This window comes from Canis lupus, chromosome 24 (genome assembly GCF_048164855.1).
Source record: "Canis lupus baileyi chromosome 24, mCanLup2.hap1, whole genome shotgun sequence".
NCBI lineage: Eukaryota > Metazoa > Chordata > Mammalia > Carnivora > Canidae > Canis > Canis lupus.
In genome coordinates this window covers 40,678,332-40,698,992 of record NC_132861.1, presented here as the reverse complement: position 1 = coordinate 40,698,992, position 20,661 = coordinate 40,678,332, and the positions used below count along the sequence as shown (strand labels likewise).

Sequence of the window (20,661 nt, the reverse complement as noted above, 5' to 3'; positions counted from 1 at the left end):
ACCTACAAAATAGGTTGCAGGGATTTTGTTTGAGGCTTCACTCATTCTATGAATCAAGATGGGAAGAGTTGACATTTTACCAATACTAAGACTTACAATCCATGAACATGGAATATTTCTCCATTTATAGAGATCATCTATGATCACTTCATCAGTGTTTTTAGTTTTATCCAAGCATGCCATCTATAAATTTCGATATATTTATACTTAAGTATTTCAATTTTGGCATTATTCTAAATGTTTTTTTTATTTCAAATTTCATTTGTTGAACACCTGTGTACAGGGAAGTAATGGACTTTTATATAGTGTCCTTTATCCTGCAACTTTGTTATACTCATTAATTCAAGGACTATTTACATGAATTCATTGGAGTTTTCTTTTTTTCTTTTTTTTTTAAGATTTTATTTATTTATTCATGATAGTCATACAGAGAGAGACAGAGAGGCAGAAACACAGGCAGAGGGAGGAGCAGGCTCCATGCAGGAAGCCCGACGTGGGATTCGATCCCGGGTCTCCAGGATCGCGCCCCGGGCCAAAGGCAGGCGCCAAACCGCTGCGCCACCCAGGGATCCCTCATTGGAGTTTTCTACATACACAATTTTTTTCCTTGGTGAATAAAAGTAGTTTTATTTCTGCACTTCAAACTTGTTGTTTTCCTTTCAAATCAATATTGATTTTCAGCCCATGGATTTCAGTATGATATTGAATAGAGTATTTCCTCAACTGGATAGAAACATCTCCAAAACCTACAGGTTATGTCATAATTTCCAATTACTGAATACTCTCCTCATAAAATCAGCAACAAAGCATATATATGCTCTCACCACTGCCATTCACTATTGTACCAGCAGCTCTGGCCAGCAAATTAAAAGGCCAAGACAACAACAACAACAACAACAACAACAACAAAGCACAGCATGCAAAGCATGTGGGTAGGAAACTAATTAATTAATTCTATGTAGCAGATCATTTGATAGCTTATGTAGACTATCCTAAGGAATTTACAAAATTTTCCAGTATTAAGTGAGTTCAGAAAGTTCACAAGAAACAATATAGACTGAAAAAAATCAACTACATTTCTATATCATAGCAACAAATATACAAAAACCCAAATTAAAAACATACTACACTTACAATAGTTCAAAAACTAAAATGCTTAGGTGTAAATCTAATAAAATACGTACAGGACTTTTATGCTGCTGACAACAAAATACTGATGGATAAAGAACAAATAAAATCCAAATAAATGAGAAACATTTCATTTTCATGGTTTGAAAGTCTGAGCATAGCCAGTTCTACCCCAATTGATATGCACGTTTGATGCACTGCCGATCAAATCTCCATAAGATTTTTTGCAAATATAAATGAGATTATTCTGAAGTTGTATGGAAAGGCAAAGTAACTAAAACAGCTAAAGTAATTCTGAAGAAAAAGAATAAAGAGGGAGAAATTATTCTGCTTGAATTCAAGATTTATTATAGAGCTATAATTACCTAAATTATGTGCCATTTGTAGAGGGATAGACATATAGACCAATAGAACAGAATAGAGAATCCAGAAATAGATTCATACAAATATGTTCAATAAATTTTTCACAATGGATCAAGGGCAATTCATCAGAGGAAATGCATAGCCTTTCCAATAAGTGGTGCTGGAAAAACTGAGCTTCTATAAACAAACAAACAAAAAAGTGGACCTCACATCTTATATAAAGCCTAACTTCACAGTTCATACAAAATTAACCTAAAATGTATTATGGATTTAAATGTAAAATATAAAACTATAAAACTTTAAGAAGATAACATAAAAGGGAATTTTCAGGCCTTAACGCATGATGAAAGGTTCTTAGACATGCCATCAAACTCAATCCATAAAAGAAATAAATATCAATTAATTAGACTTCATCATAATTGTGAGAAATCCTGTTATGTGAATTAAAAGATGAACTGGGAAGAAAATAGTTGTTAACCACATAGCTGGCAAAGGACTCATATCTAAAATATGTAAAGAACTCCCCATATCCAACAGTTAGAAAGAAAACAACAAAAACCATTCAATTAGAAAACAGAGGGCAGCCCTGGTGGCCCAGCGGTTTAGTGCCGCCTTCAGCCCGGGGTGTGATCCTGGAGACCTGGGATCGAGTTCCATGTCAGGTTCCCTGCATGGAGCCTGCTACTCCCTCTGCCTGTGTCTCTGCCTCTCTCTCTCTCTCTCTCTCTCTCTCTCTGTGTGTGTGTCTGTCATGAATAAATAAATAAAAAAATTTTTTAAAGGAAACAGATAATTAACAAAATAACAAATAATTATATTAACATATGTTTAACATCACTAATCATTAGGGAAAAGAGATATTTACCACATACCTATTAAAACAGAATGTATATATTTTGGTGACAATACACAATTTTCACCAGACAAATACTGATGACAATACAGAAAAACTGGGTCTATATTTATTCATTGCTGTTAAGAATGAAAATACAATTACAATAAACTCAGTGGTTGCTTTCCTGGACTTTTATCTAAAAAATCAGAAGTTTGTGCCTATAAAAAAGCCTGTATTCTTTTTTTCAAAAATGACCTTTTTTTTTTTTTTTTTTTTTTTTTTTTTTGGTAACAACCAAAACTAGTAATGACTCAATGACTCTCAGTAGGCAAATGATTAGACTGTGGTGCATCCATATCATGGACTATTACTTAGCAAGAAAAAATAAATGAGCTAGCTATTGATACACACTACAATGTGGATGGATCTCAGGGACATTATGCTCAGTGAAAAAGGCCAATCTCAAAGGGTCATATTATCTATGATTTTATTTCCATAATACCCTCGAAATTTCCATAAAGACTATGGAGATGCAAAGCATATCAGTGTTTGCTAGGGGTTAGGAATAAACAGAGGTGGAAGAATGTGTGTAACTATTAAGAGGTAATGTAAGGAAGGTCTCTGTGGTGATGGAATAATCCCATGTGTTAGTTAAAATGATTGCAGTCAATATATACATTTGATAAAATGATGCAGAACTATGCACACATATCAATGCCAATAATCTTATTTTTGATCTTGCACTATAATTATTTAAGATTCATTGGATATGGAGAGAATGGTTGAGGAGTACGTGGGATCGCTCTATACTACCTTCACAACTTTTGTATGTAATAATTTTAAAATGAAAGGTTAAGTAGTTTTAAAATATTTTCATGACATAAACTTTATAAAAGTATTAATTCATTAATTCAACAATATTAAATGTCTCATCTTCCAGTACTATTTTAAGTGATAGAAATTCACCAGTGAATAAAGCAAAGTTTCCATTCCCATGGGACTTCCATTGTAGTTGGGCAGGTACATAAAATAAGAAATTCAATCTGCACATGATATGTCAGGTGGTGACAACAGGGCAAAGGACGATGAATGATGAGGAATGGGAGTGGAGCTTCTATCCATTGCAATCAGGGAAAGCCTCTGATGCAGTGCCAGGACCTGAAGTAAGCAAGGGCATGAGTCAGGAGCCTCTCTGGAGACAGTGTTCTAGGCAGAAAGGACATCAAAACCCTGAAATAAGAGAGAGATTGTCACTTTCAGAGAAAAGCAAGGAGCATATATGACTGGGCTATGAGCAGGAAGAGATTGGGAGAAACAGGAATCAGAGTAATGAGTAGCCAGATTGTGTATAGCTGGTAAGAACTTTGGATTTTACACTAACCTGGTAACCCCTTGAAAGATTTTGAGAAAAGTGCAATAAAGATTAAGATGAAAGAAATTAAGACAATCAAAATTTAACATTAAAGAGTATTACAATGGTTTTATTTATTAGATTGTAGAAAGGCTTGGAAGAATGGCATAACCCAAGAAAAAACCTGCCACTCACAAATATAACCCTTTTTTTTGTGATGAAAATGCAGAAATAATATATTTTAGACATTTCAAAACACCAGTATTATTAAAGTTGTTTATCTCTTGTCAAATGTCAAGATATATCTACATTTAAGATATTTAGTATAAAGTTCCTTCACAAAGATATTATGGTGCATAAATAGTTCCAATCTCTACAGATTCATCTACTCACATAAGAACATGCTCCATGAATATAATATCTATCCCTCTTGCACTTTAATTATTTTATTTATTCATTCATTATGTATATATGGGACACATTTTATTCTGTAAAAATTTATATTTGATAAATACAGATGAATAAGATGAAATTTCAGAGGGTACCTGTTTGGCTCAGTCGGTTAAGTGTCTGCCTTCGGCTCAGGTCATGATCTCAGGGCCCTGGGATCAAGCCCCGCATCAGGTTCCCTGTTCAACAGGGAACCTGCTTCTGCCTTTGCCCTTTGCTGTTACCCCCTGCTCCTGCTCTTTCTCTCTCTCAAATATATAAATAAAATATTTTTTAAAAAAACATAAGATTTCAGTCCTCTATCACTTCACTATGTTGTATAGGTAACTGATATATAAAGTATCACAATGCAAGCATGTGGGAGAAAACTCTATAACAGAAATAGCTGTAAGTTATGGCAAAAGAAAAAAATATCCTTCATGAGTTCAGATATGGCACTTGATAGATGCTGAAGGTTAAGTAGGTATGTTCCCAGGAGCTAAAGGAGAATATTCTAGGTGCACACCTAAATAACTCAGTACCCAGGCAAAAAAGTGTGAAATATGATCAGTGGTTATAGGATTGGATTCTTAATTTGTATGGTACTTAGTTATGCAAATAAGAGCTCTGAACTATAGCTCCAGGTTACACCTTTCATGGGCATTTTAACCTCAATATGTCCATATTCTTGGAACTAAAGGTGACTGAGTATGGCTTGGTGTCAGGACATTGAAAAAGAATTTCCAAATAAGGCTTCAGAGATGGACAGAAAATTGAACATTGCATCATAAAAAGCAAGGACTTCATTTTTTAAGAGAAGGGGAATCGAGATAATTTTAGTAGAAATTATCATGATCATATTTACCTCAGAAGCTCTGTTCTAGGAGCAGAATAGAATACCGTTTGGAGAGACATGAAGCCTAACACCAACAAAACCACTTTGCAATCTATTTCAATACTCTTGTCTGGAAATGGTCACTTCTGGAGCCAAAGGATTATTTAGAGAAGGAAGGGGTACTTGGGTAATGAATAAAGAACACAACTTGATAGGAATTGAGAGGAGAGAAGTAGAAGATTCAGAACTGCATAGATATAGCAGGAGGGTGAGGGGATAGAAGCATCTAGGCAGCTGCAAGGGTGTGAGTAAAGATAGTAGAGATGATGTTATCACTGACGAAGGCAAGAAAAGAAAATTGGGGGTGGGGGAGGCAGTGATTGTGGGAAAAGCCCAGTGCAAACTTAGTTTGAGCACATCAAGTATGAAGTACACATATGTGAGATTGGGACTAGAAATACAGAAATTAAAAAGATCACCTTTGTGTAACAAAATAAATATTAGCAGGTGCCAACACCACTTTTTTCAACAACTGGCAATCTTTAGGATCCTGGGTTAGGTTACGGTTGTAACAGAGTTCAATCTGGCAAAGTTAGTTCTTTTTTTTTTTTCTGTTTTGCCAAATGGGACCTCATGGGGGTACACCCTAGAAATAGCCTTTGGTATTGCCTAGAAAAGAAAAAAGGAGAAGGAAAAAGAAAAGAAGGACAGGAAAAGGGAGGAGAGGGAGGAGAAGGACGAGGTGGAAGAGGAAGAAAGAAGTAGCAACAGCAGTTTACATATAAAGAAATTCTTTATCCATCACAACACTTTGTGGTGCCTTCCCAGTATCAGCCCACATCCCTGGGGAAAAAGAGTTTTGTCCGTTATTTGTCTTTTGAGATATCTTCCTATCATAATTAGATATTGACATCTAGGTGGAGGGTTCCAATCCCTCCTTTTCTCAATAGAGCAGCTGATAACTATGCTGTATCAGAATGATCCTCTATACCAGTGACAGGAACAATGGAATGTGCAAAGCAAAAGTAGCACATATTGTCACTGGTTAGGCCTGTGGAGATTATATGGAAACATCATATGGGGTAGAGCCTGTAGCATTGTTAAATTACGGATTAGCTCTGATCTCATTCTTGAGCTGATATCAAGTCCAGAACAGGTTCCCCAGTTCTAATTACAGACTCCCAATTAATTACAGTTACTCAATTCTTTAATAAATGAACAAACTCATGAATTTCATTTGATTTTAACAATGGAAATGATCTCTAGGTGAGGTTTGATCTATATATCAGAAAGAAGTATGTGTATGTGCTGACAATATGGCTTAAATATGACAATGAGATGAGTGATGATGGCAAGGAGTTAATGGTAATGATCTATCCCAATGGTGAAAACTTAAAGGTTATCATCAGTGACAACACTGAGACTTGCTTCACAAACATGTCATCAGTGCCCTCAGAAGAACATGGTAATATGCTAGGACTTCTCAATGTCATATGGTAAGCAATATACATGTTCCAGCGTAGAAACATTGTCCAAGGTCATTTAGAAATAGTAAGAGCAACAACAATAATAAAAAACAAACATGGACCTGAGAATCTATATTAATTTAAAAATTAGAATACAAGGCCCAAAGATTTTAAACTAACAAAAATCTTAGATTCTGTCCCCCAAGACCTTGTAAAAATGTACCTTTCCTGCCTTCCCTGGCTCAGACTGTTTCTATTCTGAACAAGATTGAGCAAAATTGCCTTGTGAAGTGTAAGGATCTGAAAGCCCAATGAAATTCAGAATGAATTTTGTCACTAGAAAAAGTTAAATTCATTAGATAGATGGCAGACAGAGAGCAAGTGATGGCCAACAAGTCATCGGCTATACGCACTTCTTTTCATTGGTAATTGGGTCACTGGAGCTGATTAAAGAATCACTTAGAACAACAGCCAGATGTTATACTAATCGGACATACATTTAAAAATCATGCTATATTATCTTTAATTAAATACAAAGACCTTTCCAATCATTTCACTCACTCTTGACTCTCTCTTCAATAATGGTGAAGTGGATATTCTTTTCCTTGAGGAAGAGAAATCCATGATTTGTTACATTCATTCACCACTAATAAAAACGTTGGAGAGCATTAGCATCTTTCACATGAAACACATCCAGAGAATCAGAATGTCTCTCTGTTGGTGGTCATACCAGCTCTTCCCAGGTTAGCACCCTCCAGTCACCATACACAGGTTCTCAATGTCAAGTTGGATGAAACTGGTCATTTTGCCAGTCTCAAAATCAATCCGAATAGTGAATCAGTCGACAGATGAGGGATCCCTTTTGTGCCCACAAAGAACTTTCTCACCTTTCATGACTTGCACTTAACCTTCTCAGGTGTAATATGATGAACAACAAAGTAGCACTTGGTGTCATAAATCAGATGGAAATCTTCTACAGTCTTGTCAATCCTGATGGCATCCATAAAACTGGCAGGGTAGGTTACATCAGGTCAGACCTTGCCATCAGTCGTCATGAACTGTTGCATGCAGATCTTTTTTCTTCATCTGTCAGGGCATACTCAAGTCTGTTTCTTAGGAGAATGATGAGGAGGAGACATTCTCTCAACTTAGGGGGACTGGCAGATGGATGAAGAGCAAACATGGTCATTTCATCTAACATCTAGTGCTTTGTTGTTGCTACACACTTCAGATGTTTCTGCGGTCCACAAGCCATGGCTATGGTAGGCATGGAAAAAAGCCACATTTGATTGTTTTTTGATAAAAAGGACAATTTTAGCTCTCTTACACTTTATTCCCTGGGTGACCAAATAGACTTAAAATTCTTTTTTTTTTCTAAGATTTTATTTATTTATTCATGAGAGACAGAGAGAGAGATGCAGAGACACAGGCAGAGGACAAGCAGGCTCCATGCAGGGGGCCCAATGTGGGACCCGATCCCAGGACTCCAGGATCACGCCCTGGGCCAAAGGCAGGCGCTAAACCACTGAGCCACCCAAGGATCTCCAACTTAAAATTCTTAACAGTTTAATTTTCAACTGCCACTGAAGCTAAAGATAGAATTAAAAAAATACCCTGATGATGCATATGATATTTATTACTACTGTTTTAAATTTAATACAACATAAATGCTAGCAAAATTATTCAAAAGAGAAAATCATTGAAAATATGGTTCACAAAGTCAAAGGAATAGCTAAAACTCAATTTAGCCTCAGAGAGGACAAGACCTTGGATCTCACCCAAGATCCAGGTAGTACAATTAATAATCTCTTAAGGGGTTCAATTTTTAGAAGAATCATATATATATATATGACTGTTGGACTCTTGGCACCTTTCTTGGTCCCTTTCCCCATGCAATGGTGGAAAGACAGTATGTGGGGCTCTTGGATACATTTTGAACTTCTTTTAGCTACACTGAGTCACCATTTCCTTGATTTCTGATTGTCAGTCAGTTTAAACTTGCCAAATAGAGCCATCATTCAACCAAGATTGTTCTGATTAGTCTTATTACACACTTAATTCTTGATGTATCTGGTTTGTGAAAACCTACAAGGATTTAACCAACTGCCAAATAAAATTAAAGTTTACTTGGAAAGTTTTTAATCAAGCTATTTCTTGAGCATCTATTATATGCAAACCAAGTGCTATATCAAGAAGCATAGACTTTTTAATTTCATACATAAACACATAAATTCTGCACATTTACAGAATGTAAATGATTTATTCAGGTAATAAACTAAGCTATTCACAAATTAAGAAACTTAAATAGATATGCCTTATAAGTCATCATATGCAAGAGCTGAAACTTAATAAGGCCTCAACTTTCTTTAGCAGTATGATAGAATATATACCTATACTGGAGTTGAGACTGACTACCTACTCACCAAATCTACTAGCATCCCATTCCTCTTGGGCACAGAGCTAGGCAACATTTCCCAGCCTTCTTCAGGAACACACAACCAGATTATTGAGTTCTATCATGTGTGCCACTCTCAAGCCTGCCCAACAAAAATCATCCCATATGATCTTCCAAACGTCCTTGCCTCCACTTGATTGGCAGATTGTGTTCCTCATGGTGATGATTGGAAGTCACTTATTTTGTATGTGGTATTACCTCCTTCAGCCTGAGTCCTTGAACGACTATATGGAAAAGATACCTTCTCATGCTCTAAACTATGATTAATTGGACTTTACAAGTGAGGAAAAGGAAGATCTTTTAATAAAGAGACTGAGATTATGGGATTTGATTGTTAAAGTAGTCAGCTTTCTTATAATTACTACAAATGCATACTACATAGGGTGGTTGAGGGGCTTAAATGAAATAATACACATAAAGAGGTTAATAGAGTTCCCACCATAAACTAAGATCTGCTGTAAAAGTACATGGTTATGAGTAGGTAAACTATGGTTAGCTGAATAAGAAGGAAAAAGCTATGTTTAATTATTTTTCAAAAGATTATTAGAATTTGTCTAGATAAATTTGTATCTATTTTTTTTAAATTTTGCCTTTAAGGTAAGTGCTGAAATTTTTCAGTATCTTTTATGTTGAAAAATTGGAGTATCAAACTGAACAGAAGTACTCTTTTATTCCCAAATATATCCCAGCATTATATTTTATCTCTAAAAATTATTGTTTCCAAAAGCTCTTTTAGACTTATTTTTTCTATATCTCTGTCTAATGTATAAAACTCAGAGGCACCTATGTGGCTCAGTCAGTTGGGGGTCCGACTCTTGGTTTTGGCTCTGGTCATGATCTCAGGGTGGTGAGATTGAGTCCCACTTGAGGCTCCACACTCCGTGGGGAGTCTGCTTGGGATTCTCTCTCTCCTCCCCCTCTGCCCCTCTCCGAGCTCGCTTGTGTGTTTGCACGCTCTCTCTAAAATAAATAAATCTTTAAAAAACTCAGATAGAGTTTAATAATGTAACTATTAGGGGAAATGTGTGTGAGAATTAAAAATAAGTCATGTTGAAAAAAAATAAGTCATGTTGGCCTTTTGTTCCTTAAATACAGGCCATGAGTATTGAATTAAAAAAAAAAAAACAAGATGAAACAAAAATAAACTAAATGGATCTCAAGTCAGAAACTTTAATATTTTCTTGAGCAGCTTAGTAAGAAAAATTACAAGCCAAAATTCTTTGTTAGGTAGTCATTGCAAGTTTCAGGCTATTTGCTTACAATCTGAGGAAATATTTAATTTCTTTTATCTTTTGCCATCTAATTTCAGAGTGTTGGAGAGAAGAGTGCCTGATCAGAATGTTGGCTCAGACTGAATGATCCATTTCCCTACATGTATAAGAAATTCAACACCATAGTGACATGTATTATGCCAACGTAGAGAGATCCAAATTCTTAATCAAACATCCATGTTTGTGAAATGTAGGTTTAATATTTCTAAAAATAAGACAGACCTTGATGTAATTCTATTTAAGGTATAGAGATTGGAATAAAACCATGGGGGGCACCTGGGTGGATCACTCAGTTATGTGTCCAACTCTTAATTTTTGCTCAGATCATGATCTCAGGGTCCTGGGATCGAGCCCCATGTTGGGCTCCTTGTTCAGTGTGGAGTCTGCTTGTTCCTCTCTGTCTGCTTCTCCCCCGCTCATTCTCTCTCCCAAGTAAATAAATTAAAAAAAAAAAAACATGATCCAATCTTGCTGCTCTCATATGAGTTTGGCAGCTCAATAATCTCAAAAACCTTGGAAGTGGTCTCATGACATGGATTTAAGCATTTAATTGAAGCAATGTGTGGCCGTAAGCCTATTGCAGAGATTGAAAATGAAGCTCTTTATAAAACATGTATTTGTTTTTCTTTTTTAGAAATAACTGAACAGTACCTATTCACTAAGGTAGATGTGGAAATGAAAGGTTATACTTGCCAACATCCTGTTTGATTCTCCATATTGTCTTTCTGTCTAAAATTAAAAGAATTATTTAAAAAATACAGTACTCTTCCTATGTATTTGCAATGAGTTGCTGATAGTCTGAATCCAGTGACTTTGATGCAAGCAATAAAATCCCCAAATCCTCACACGCCCCCTCATCTAGATAACAAAACAAAATAAGATTCTTTTACTTTATTTTAGTAAAGTCAGGGTCTTTTACATGGGGTAGAATTATAGCCTTAATGTATTTATGAGGTTCACCTAGAACACGATTTTAAAGTCTCTGAGGATACTGTGTTCTCTGCAAGGTCACAGTGACATGAACAAAGCAGCCTGAATGACTAATGGAGAAATCTTTTGTGCCTCTGTGCAGATTCCTCAATGCAGACTGCTGGATTTGACAATGGAATTCAAAACAAAATCTGTTTCTGATTAGATATAATTAAAATGTTTGCTTTGTGTCAGGTACAAACTATCACCCCCAACCTCGCCCCAGCTCTGCTTTCTTAGAACTCGTAGAGGCTTATCATTTGTATTTATAAAGCTTACAGTAAAAATTTAAGTCATTTTTGTCACAGTTTTCTGGAAAACCAAACAAATAAGCAAACAGCCAAGAAATGAGGAAGTCAAAATGATTGGAACTCTGTGTTAACCATTTGATTATGTTCATTCTAAAGAAAATGATGTTTGAAAGTTTGTCTTCATTCTGAATACTAATTTGCACTGGAATGGTGGGTGAATATCCTAGACATGCATTCATACTGTGCTAACTGGCTTGTTTTTCCCAGTTTGCAAGGTAAACAAATGGTGGGAGCCCCCTGAGGAAGTGAAACTTGGATTTTAGGGGCTCATATGGGTTCATCAACTCTCTTCCTAGCCTGGTCTATCAGCACAGATTTTCCCATAGGATTTCAGATCCTTATATCTTCACGTGGTATGAAGTTCCAAAGTTTCAGCTTAAAAGTTTGAAAATTCATTCCATTAGGATTTATATTTCCTTGAATTTTATTGAGCTTTAGCATTTTTTTCCATACAACCGCGACGTTTGTTTGCCTCTTTGCTCTTTTGCATTTACACATGTTTCTATTGGTTGTTTATTTTTAGTAAAAATTTAGGAGCTTTTGGATATTATAAATTGAGTTCTCTGAATCAAAAATACTTCAAAAACAAATGTTTATCTCTAGAATTTATTTTGCTACTTTTTGCTGTTTACTTACTCATTAATTAGACACATATTTATTGAGTACTTAGTATGTGATGTCATAAAATACCATTTGGAACAGATCTTTAAAAGAATGAAAGGAAAAAAAGGACTAAATAAAAATTTTTATACAGAAGAATTTTAATCTATTAATATATGTCCATCTTTTCTTTTTAATCCCTTGGATTTCGTCTTCATTAAGAAAGTGATCTCCGATCACTATATAGGTAAATATAGTCTCCTAGATTCCCTTACCATATTTTTATTTGTATTGTTTATTTAGTTTTACATATGGAATTGATAAATAACAATTTAAGATTGGAGTCTGTCACAGGCTGGTTCCCTGTGAAACTCTCAAAATGGAGATTTATTGAGAAAAATTTTATCATGACGTGTTCCTGGGATTGTCACCTGTGAAAGTAGGATTGGGCTGAGAGAGTAGCTGGATGGATCACCATGATGTCTCAATGAGGATTCCATTCAAATCCATGGAAGCTCCGAAACTGGGATGGTTCCTTAAAGTTCCAGTGAGGAGCTGTTCCAGTTATTGGTCTAGGCTTCCTTGGGTAGGTGGTATAATTTGAGTTAAGCAATTGGGCAATTCCAAAGGAGATTGGCAGGACTGTCTATAAGTAACTGGGGTAAAAGGGGAATCTGGAAGCACATCATAGCATCCACTACAGGATCTGATCTATTCTTACCAGATAGGCAGTCAGTCTTATCTGCACTATTATGAAATAAGGCCACCAAATAAAATATCACATTTATAGTATGTTAAATTATACTGACATGTATATGAAAGTAAATAGGCAGCCAGTCATATCTGGACCCCTATAGAATAATGTCACCAAGTCATATTACCTTTATCATACAATAAACTATATTGACATGTGTAACAGGAGTTCTGGGGCCTATTTCCAGATTCTCTATTCTTTACCAATTATCTATTTACCATATAGACAGAAAAGTGGATTTTTAGATAAAGGAAGTAGTGTCTTAAGTACATGGCTTACTAATACTGTAAATCTACTGACCTACCACCTCCTAAATAGTTGTAGTTAAGACATTTTCCTTAGACCTTTCCCCCTGATTTTAAGGAAATATGAGGTGTATTTTTTATCTTTGAATTTTGAAAGATTAGGATGTACAGAGCTTTATATATAATTAGATAGTATGAAGAATGGGGAAATGTCATTCTGTTTTGTGATTTGTCTCTGAGTCAGTGATCCTGGAGGTTGATACCACATAATCAAATGTGTCGATGCTTCCTGGTCTGTATCACAGGCCAGGGGGGAATGATACGCTAGAAAATATGAATTAGAAAACATAATGTAGTTAAATTTCTATATTGTCTAGCAAATGCAATCGTTGACTTTGAAAAGAAAGGAGCAAAGTGACCAAAAATTCTGTTTTCATAAAAATGACTTTTTGTTTGACGGTTTTTGTTTATACAGAAAAAAGTTGTCATCTTAGGGGGGTAACAGGTAAGAAGCTCAGCTCCCACGAGACACTTCTGAATATAAATTTTTGGGAAAAATAACAGGCATAGTTATTTTGATTTGCTTTATGATTTTAGATAATTATGCAATATTGAATAGACTACATAAGTTTTTGGAGGCTTAGTTTCCTCATACTTGTAATTAGATATATAAAAACAAGGACTTTAACCTGAAGTGAATGGAGTCTGTTGAGAGTTTGAATGCAAAGTCTGCATTTTTCTAAGGAGGGAGAATTGATAGCTTCCAACAAATGTTCTCATACACCCATGGCTCAAAAATGTTTCAGAAATACTCTCAGGATATTTGAATCAGTATGTTAGATGATTGTACCACTGAGTTTGGTATATTTGAACTAGTTTAATGGAGAAAACATATTTAACTGTCTTCTAAGAGTTAATATTTATTGGGGGTGTACTGTATTCCGAGTACTCTAAGGGCACACTCTACATGGGTTATCTCATCCATTCATTGCAGTAGGATAATGTAGGAGTTAATACCATCCTCATTTAATGATTGTGGAATTCGAGGGTCAGAGAATTCATATTACTTTCCATAGCCTTAAGGTTTGTAGACTGTGGCATCAGAATTTGAGGCCAGGTCTGTACCAAATGAGCATCTTAATGATCCTTGTGCTTAATATGTTTGAGGGGGAAATGCTGCAATGATAATGCTTTCCTGAATTGGAGAGTCTGGACAAAATCAGAAGTAATCACAGATTTATAAATAATTTATTGAAAAGATAAAATACGAGATTGGGTTATAAAATCCTTGGGAGGCCAAGAAAGCCTAGTTAGTTCAACAAATACTCAGTGTCACTGATTTTGCCTTAATCCCTTTTTTTCCCCTCTGCAAAGCCTTTTCAGAAATTTCTCTCAATGAGGCAAAAGCCCCAATTATCCTCTGCCTGCTGTAAGGAAAATCCTAGATATTGGTCATTCTGCAGGGTGCCATATGTGGGAACAGGAGTTTCTTCATGGTATTAAAGCAACAAAAGAAGACATGATTATCTTTGGGAGAATAGAGTTGGAAAAAGAATAATCCACATGATCCACAGCTTGGATACTCATAGACAATCCTGTAATGGATAGCATGGGATAGTAAGTGAGTAGAAATACATGCATTATTATCAGAAGAGGCACCTGGGGTATTATAAATTGATGTAGTAAAATCCTTTCGGAAAGCAATTTGGCAACCTGTCTGAAAAGCTATAAAAACCTTTATACCTTTGACCTAGTAATATCTCTCCTGAGAATTTATCCTAAGGAAATAATTCAAAAAAGGAACACAACTATATGCATGCAATTATTAATTACAGCATTAACTCTACCAGTAAAAAGAAAAAAAGGAAACAACCCAAGTACCCAACAATAGAAAGACAGTAAATTATAGGTCATTAAGTCAAAAAATATCAGATAGCCATTATAATTGTAATTATGAACAACACAAATATATATATATAATTGAGTCTGTGAAAATAAAGATTATGAAATTACAGGTATTTAATAATGGATATCTTAAAAAGGGATTCCCACAGGATAAAGACCAAGGGAGATGGAAGAAAGTAGAAGCAGTTGTATATTATAAGAGTGAGACTTGGGACAAAAACAGTGCCTTATTGACATATTGTCAAAATGCTATTAGTAAACTATGTAGAGAATTAAAAGTCAGAACCTAAAGACTTGTGCTCCTAGGTCCAATGTGTTAATCCTGCTTCCACCGTACTTGCCTGAGATCTGAGACAAAGAACCAGTGGTTACCTGTATTCATTGTACTGATACTTTGAAACCTGTCCTCTGTAATTTTGCCTTTTTGAATTACTGCAGTTTATTAGAATAAAGCTATTGAGTCTGTCTCTTTCAACTCCACATACATTAAGTACTTTTGGTTGTTTCTTGTTGCATTATTAGCTAAATTCCTAACTGGTGTCTAGTTTAGTGCCTCCTATTTTCAAAATACAATTTGTGAAAGCACAAATACAAGTATGCACAGGTTCTTTTATTTTGAATTATTCATTGACTACCCAGTATATGCAGGGTACTATAAGCTTCCCCTATGCTTACCAGAGATAATTGCCATACACCGTAATCAAGGAACCTCAAAATTCATATGCTGTCTCTTGAATCTCCTGTAAAACTTTCCTTTGTACAGCCAAAAAGCAGTCAGCTGTCAGCCAAGTGCTCTCTGTTTGCATTTTCTCATATCTATACCTTCATAAACCTAAAAACTTGACACAAGCCTAGAAAAGCTGATGTAGCCTCTAAGTACTTAAGTTCTACCTATGTGTCAAAAACCAGGTAAAGCCCTTTTTTTCCACCAGAAGGCCTTTCCAGAAAGTGTCCACCCTAATTGACTTCTCCCTCCTTTGAAATTGTATGCCACTGCAATTTGACATTACTTATATTAATGATCTGTATTATTACTGCACTCTCAATGCTATATACCTTTATCGTTTGTAAGCCCTTGTTTCAACAATTGGATTGTTAGGATTACAAGGAACAAAAACTCCAATCCTTATATAAGTAGAAGTAAGTAAGCAATCAATACACAAATATTAATCATTGTTTAAAAGATTTTATTTACTCATGAGAGACACACACACACACACACAGAGAGGTAGATACGCAGGCAGAATGAGAAACAGGCTCCATGCAGGGAGCCTGATGTGGGACTCGATCCCAGGACCACGGGATCACACCCTGAGCCAAAGTCAGATGCTCAACCGCTGAGCCACCCAGGTGTCCCAACACAAATATTAATTAAATGATATTGATAATGTACTTAAGAAACATTTATCATTGACATTAAAGCTCACTGAGCTTTGGGTTCCACCAAATTTATCTAATACTCCCATTATAACACTTTATCCATGGCTGGCAAAGGTTTAATACCATTTTGCACACTGTCTCCCTTTAAGATGTGAGGTTCTTGGACTAAGAGATATAGTGCATGCAGTATCCCTTTTTACATATTCCAAACATGAGTAGTTTTTGTCACAGAAAGGTTCACTGGTGTATTTGCTGAATGTATGCAACAGTTAACCAACTTCATTTCCTTTAAGAGTCACATTTATGTATTGATTTTTTTTTTAAAGCATAATGCCGTCATGGAAGAAGAGTTTATAAATAAAAAAATGACTTTTCCTTACCAATAAATAAATAAGTAATTTTAAAAAGAAAAAGAAGAAACAAACATTTCTCAAAGGCCCATTTTGTGCCAAAGCAGGTGCTTTAATATACATTTTTAAAATTTTAATATTAACAATAATGCCTATTTTTTTAAAGATTTTATTTATTTATTCATGAGAGACACACAGAAAGAGGCAGAGACACAGGCAGAGGGAGAAGCAGGCTCCATGCAGGGAGCCCGACGTGGGACTCAATCCCGGGACTCCAGGATCACGCCCTGGGCTGAAAGCAGCGCTAAACCGCTGAGCCACCCGGGCTGCCCATGCCTAATTTTTTGAGTGTTTGCCAAGTACTTTTTCAAGAGCTTACCATGTAGAATTGTATTTAATTATCACAAAACCATAAAATATGTACAATTATTCTCCAATGCAAGAGAGATTTAAAGTACCATTCAAAGATGTGTAATTGTAGGATTGGGTATTCTCAACCAAGAAGTCAGATAGTGTAAGGGCTAGAGAAATTAAGCTTTTCCAGAAGATGACAAATACAGAGAAACAATGAAATTGAAAATCAATTTAATTCATTTATAAAGGTGAAGACTCTCACTTGAGTTGTTCCCTGAAAAGCACATGCTCAGGTACCTTTAATTTTTTTTTTTTATTAAACTTGTTATGGTTTTATTAAGGACTACACATAAATAGATTTAGAAAACAATTTACTATAAAATTCAAGTGATTAGATTTAGAGTGGTAACTCTATCTTAATAAGGTGTTACACCTCTAAAAGGACTAAAATAAAATATATGCAGTCTAAACTACTTTTCCAATTCTTAAATATTTAACATCATTTGATAAAACATCAACCTGTTTATTGCAGAGCAGGCATTTTTACAGCTTGATTTACTTTGCACCTAGGGAATGTTATAAATCAGGCTATTTATGAAGAATTAATCATAAGATTTATTTGTTCTCTGGAGTGTTGATAAGCAAACTTTTTTTTTTTTTTTAATCTAGAAAACAGCATTTCTGGACTTCAAGGAGATAGTGGCTCAGTTGATTTATCTATTTTATTAGCGGTTATAAATAACTAAGGAGATCAAACTGATATTTATTTGAAGTTCCCTTGTCTAGTTGATAAAATGAGACTATTTTCCATTAAAATTCTTGTAACCAAATATATAATTGCACCCTATGGTATAACATAATTCTAGGCATATCCAAAGCTATCACAACGACATTTCCTTTGCCCCTAGTGGTTACAAATTTTGTATTGATTAAAATAAAATAAATATTTTTACTTTAAATTAAATAGACATCTTAAAATAAAATAAATAGCCATTCGTTTATTCAATTGTTTTCTAAAAGTTGCTAAATGATTCAACTACTACCCTTGATTAATGCACCCTCTGGAAAGGAGACTTAGGATTGTTTATATGAACTCAACTGTTTTGTCTAAAAACATAATTTGGAGGATGGAAGAAATCTTTTCTCCAAATGAAATGTCATGCATAAATAGGTTTTTGTTCCTTTTTTCTTTCTTTCCATGATGGCCCTGGAGCAACAATAAGTTGGTCTGAATTGCCCTGCAAACAAACTCAAATTAGTCCTTTTTTTCTGAGAAAGTAAGCCTGGTAGCCATAACACCAGAATGGAGAATCATGTTTTCTTTTTTTTTTTAATTTTTTTTTAATTTTTATTTATTTATGATAGTCAGAGAGAGAGAGAGAGGCAGAGACATAGGCAGAGGGAGAAGCAGGCTCCATGCACCGGGAGCCCGACGTGGGATTCGATCCGGGGTCTCCAGGATCGCTCCCTGGGCCAAAGGCCCGCGCCAAACCGCTGCGCCACCCAGGGATCCCGAATTCATGTTTTCTTATTTCCACCGTACTTCTGTCTCTCTTCTTTTGACCTCAAAGGGCTGCAGTGGGTGGGAAAGAGAAGGAAAGAGGGATAAACCTAGTACTCATAGCTGTACCCTGAGAGATAGCTCAGGGCAGTATAAAAACAACAGGTTTTGGAGTCACACAGACCTGACATTCATATTTTAAATTAATTTTGTTTAGCAAATACTAATGTGGATCTAGTTTTATTCCAGCCACATTCTAAGCTCTTGGCTAATATTGCCTAATCTAATATTTACAGCAATTCAAGTGAGGTAAGAGGGAGAGACTCCTCATACACCCATTTTGTAGATAAAGAGACTGAGTCACACAGAGGTTAAGCAACATACCCAAATCACAAAGCCAGCAAGTGACAGAGGCTGGACCTAAGGGTTATGAAATGTGCAATCTTCACCTCCAGGTACATGAGGCTGTCTCTCCAAATCTTGGCCAAACCACTTAGTGCTGGACCTTCTTGGGTACTTAATCTCTCTGAACTTCAATTTCTTCAGTTGAAAAACTGGCATCATATCCACAGTCAACGACTGCTATGAGTTATCATATAACATTTTCTGATGGTCCTATTCCTTATGAATATCTTCTCAGCACAGATATACCCAGCAACTTTTCCTTCTCCACGTACTACCACACTCAGTCACATATGTATTTGGGGAGAGTACCCCATTTAACATTAATAGAGTTGGCATTTAATTATATTTCCACATACCACATTATATTCTAAGACATATCCTAATATTTCTTACTTATTTAGTACCTCTCTTATTAGATTGGTGACTGCATCAGGGTGGCAGATGTGTCTCACTTATTTTAAACTATATCCACAGAGGGCTTAATATGCAGAAGAAATCCAGTAAGTATAATGTCATAAAAGGATGAGGGAATGGTTTTCCTATGTAACATTTCCAACAATATGTGTTAGCAAATGCATCTTCATTAATATGCATGCCATTAATGATACCATTTCCTAGGAATAGTAGCAATACAAGTGATCCAGAAGAAAGACAAATGAAATCATAATTTTGCAAAAGAAAAAGAAAACAAAATAAAGGCTCAATGGCATTTGACAAGTTCTTAAGTTGTCGATGCACCAAATCGGTGTCTTTTTTCCTTTGATGCACCAAATCGGTGTCTTTTTTCCTTTGAGACAAAAATGTGAGTTACATTTATTGGTCTAAGGCTGATGTTATGAAATGAGAATGACCAATCAATAAAACAAAGCTAAACTAAAGCAAACAAACAAACAAACAATGATACGGAGCACCTGGGAGGTGCAGTTGGTTAAGCCTTCGACTCTTGGTTTCGGCTCAGGTCATGATCTCATGGGTTGTGAGACTGAGCCCCACAGCTCAGCAGTGAATCTGCTGGAGATTCTCCCCCTTTACCTCTCCCCCCCTTCATGCTCACTCTTTCTCAAATAAATAAATATATCTTTAAAATAACAATGATAGCAAACAGCAACCCAAATCATAAAGCAAGGTATTTAAATAACATTCTTCCAACAGTATTGATCCTGTCTAGATGGATATGAGAATTAACTCCCAGAGCCACATGGTTTGGATGCTCACTTCAGTATAGGGAGCTGAAAGTGAAACAACAACAACAACAACAACACAACAAAAATCTTCCTATGTGATTACCGGCATCTGTACTTAAACCTCACCTTAAATTGCATTCAGCAGACAAAGGCTTACTCAGCACAGCCACAGCTTACAAATAGTCATGAATGGCTTCATATGACTGTGTCTAGAAGCCAGTGGGTTCACACAACTCAAATTCAGAACTGAATTACAATGAAATATTAAAGGAAAAATTGTTACGCATCTTATACTTTAATGGGAGGTTTTATAGGAAGCAGTTTTTTTTTCTTAGTTTGGAGACTTGCATTTCTATTTATATTATATATATACATATTTTATAATATGTATGTATATAGCTGGATATGTAAAACAGCTCACTAAGCTGAGTGTTTAATATAATGACTTGTCATGTTAAAAAAAGAAAAATACACGAATCCTTTCTTCTTTTAATAATAAATTTATTTTTTATTGGTGTTCAATTTGCCAACATACAGAATAACACCCAGTGCTCATCCCGTCAAGCGCCC

At 35.5% G+C, this 20,661-nt stretch overlaps 1 pseudogene; it reads right to left on the bottom strand.

Moving 5' to 3' along the window:
• Positions 1-7,662, bottom strand: part of LOC140616374 (small ribosomal subunit protein eS4, X isoform-like) — a 31,572-nt pseudogene extending 23,910 nt beyond the window's left edge.
• Between the last annotated feature and the right edge of the window lie 12,999 nt (positions 7,663-20,661).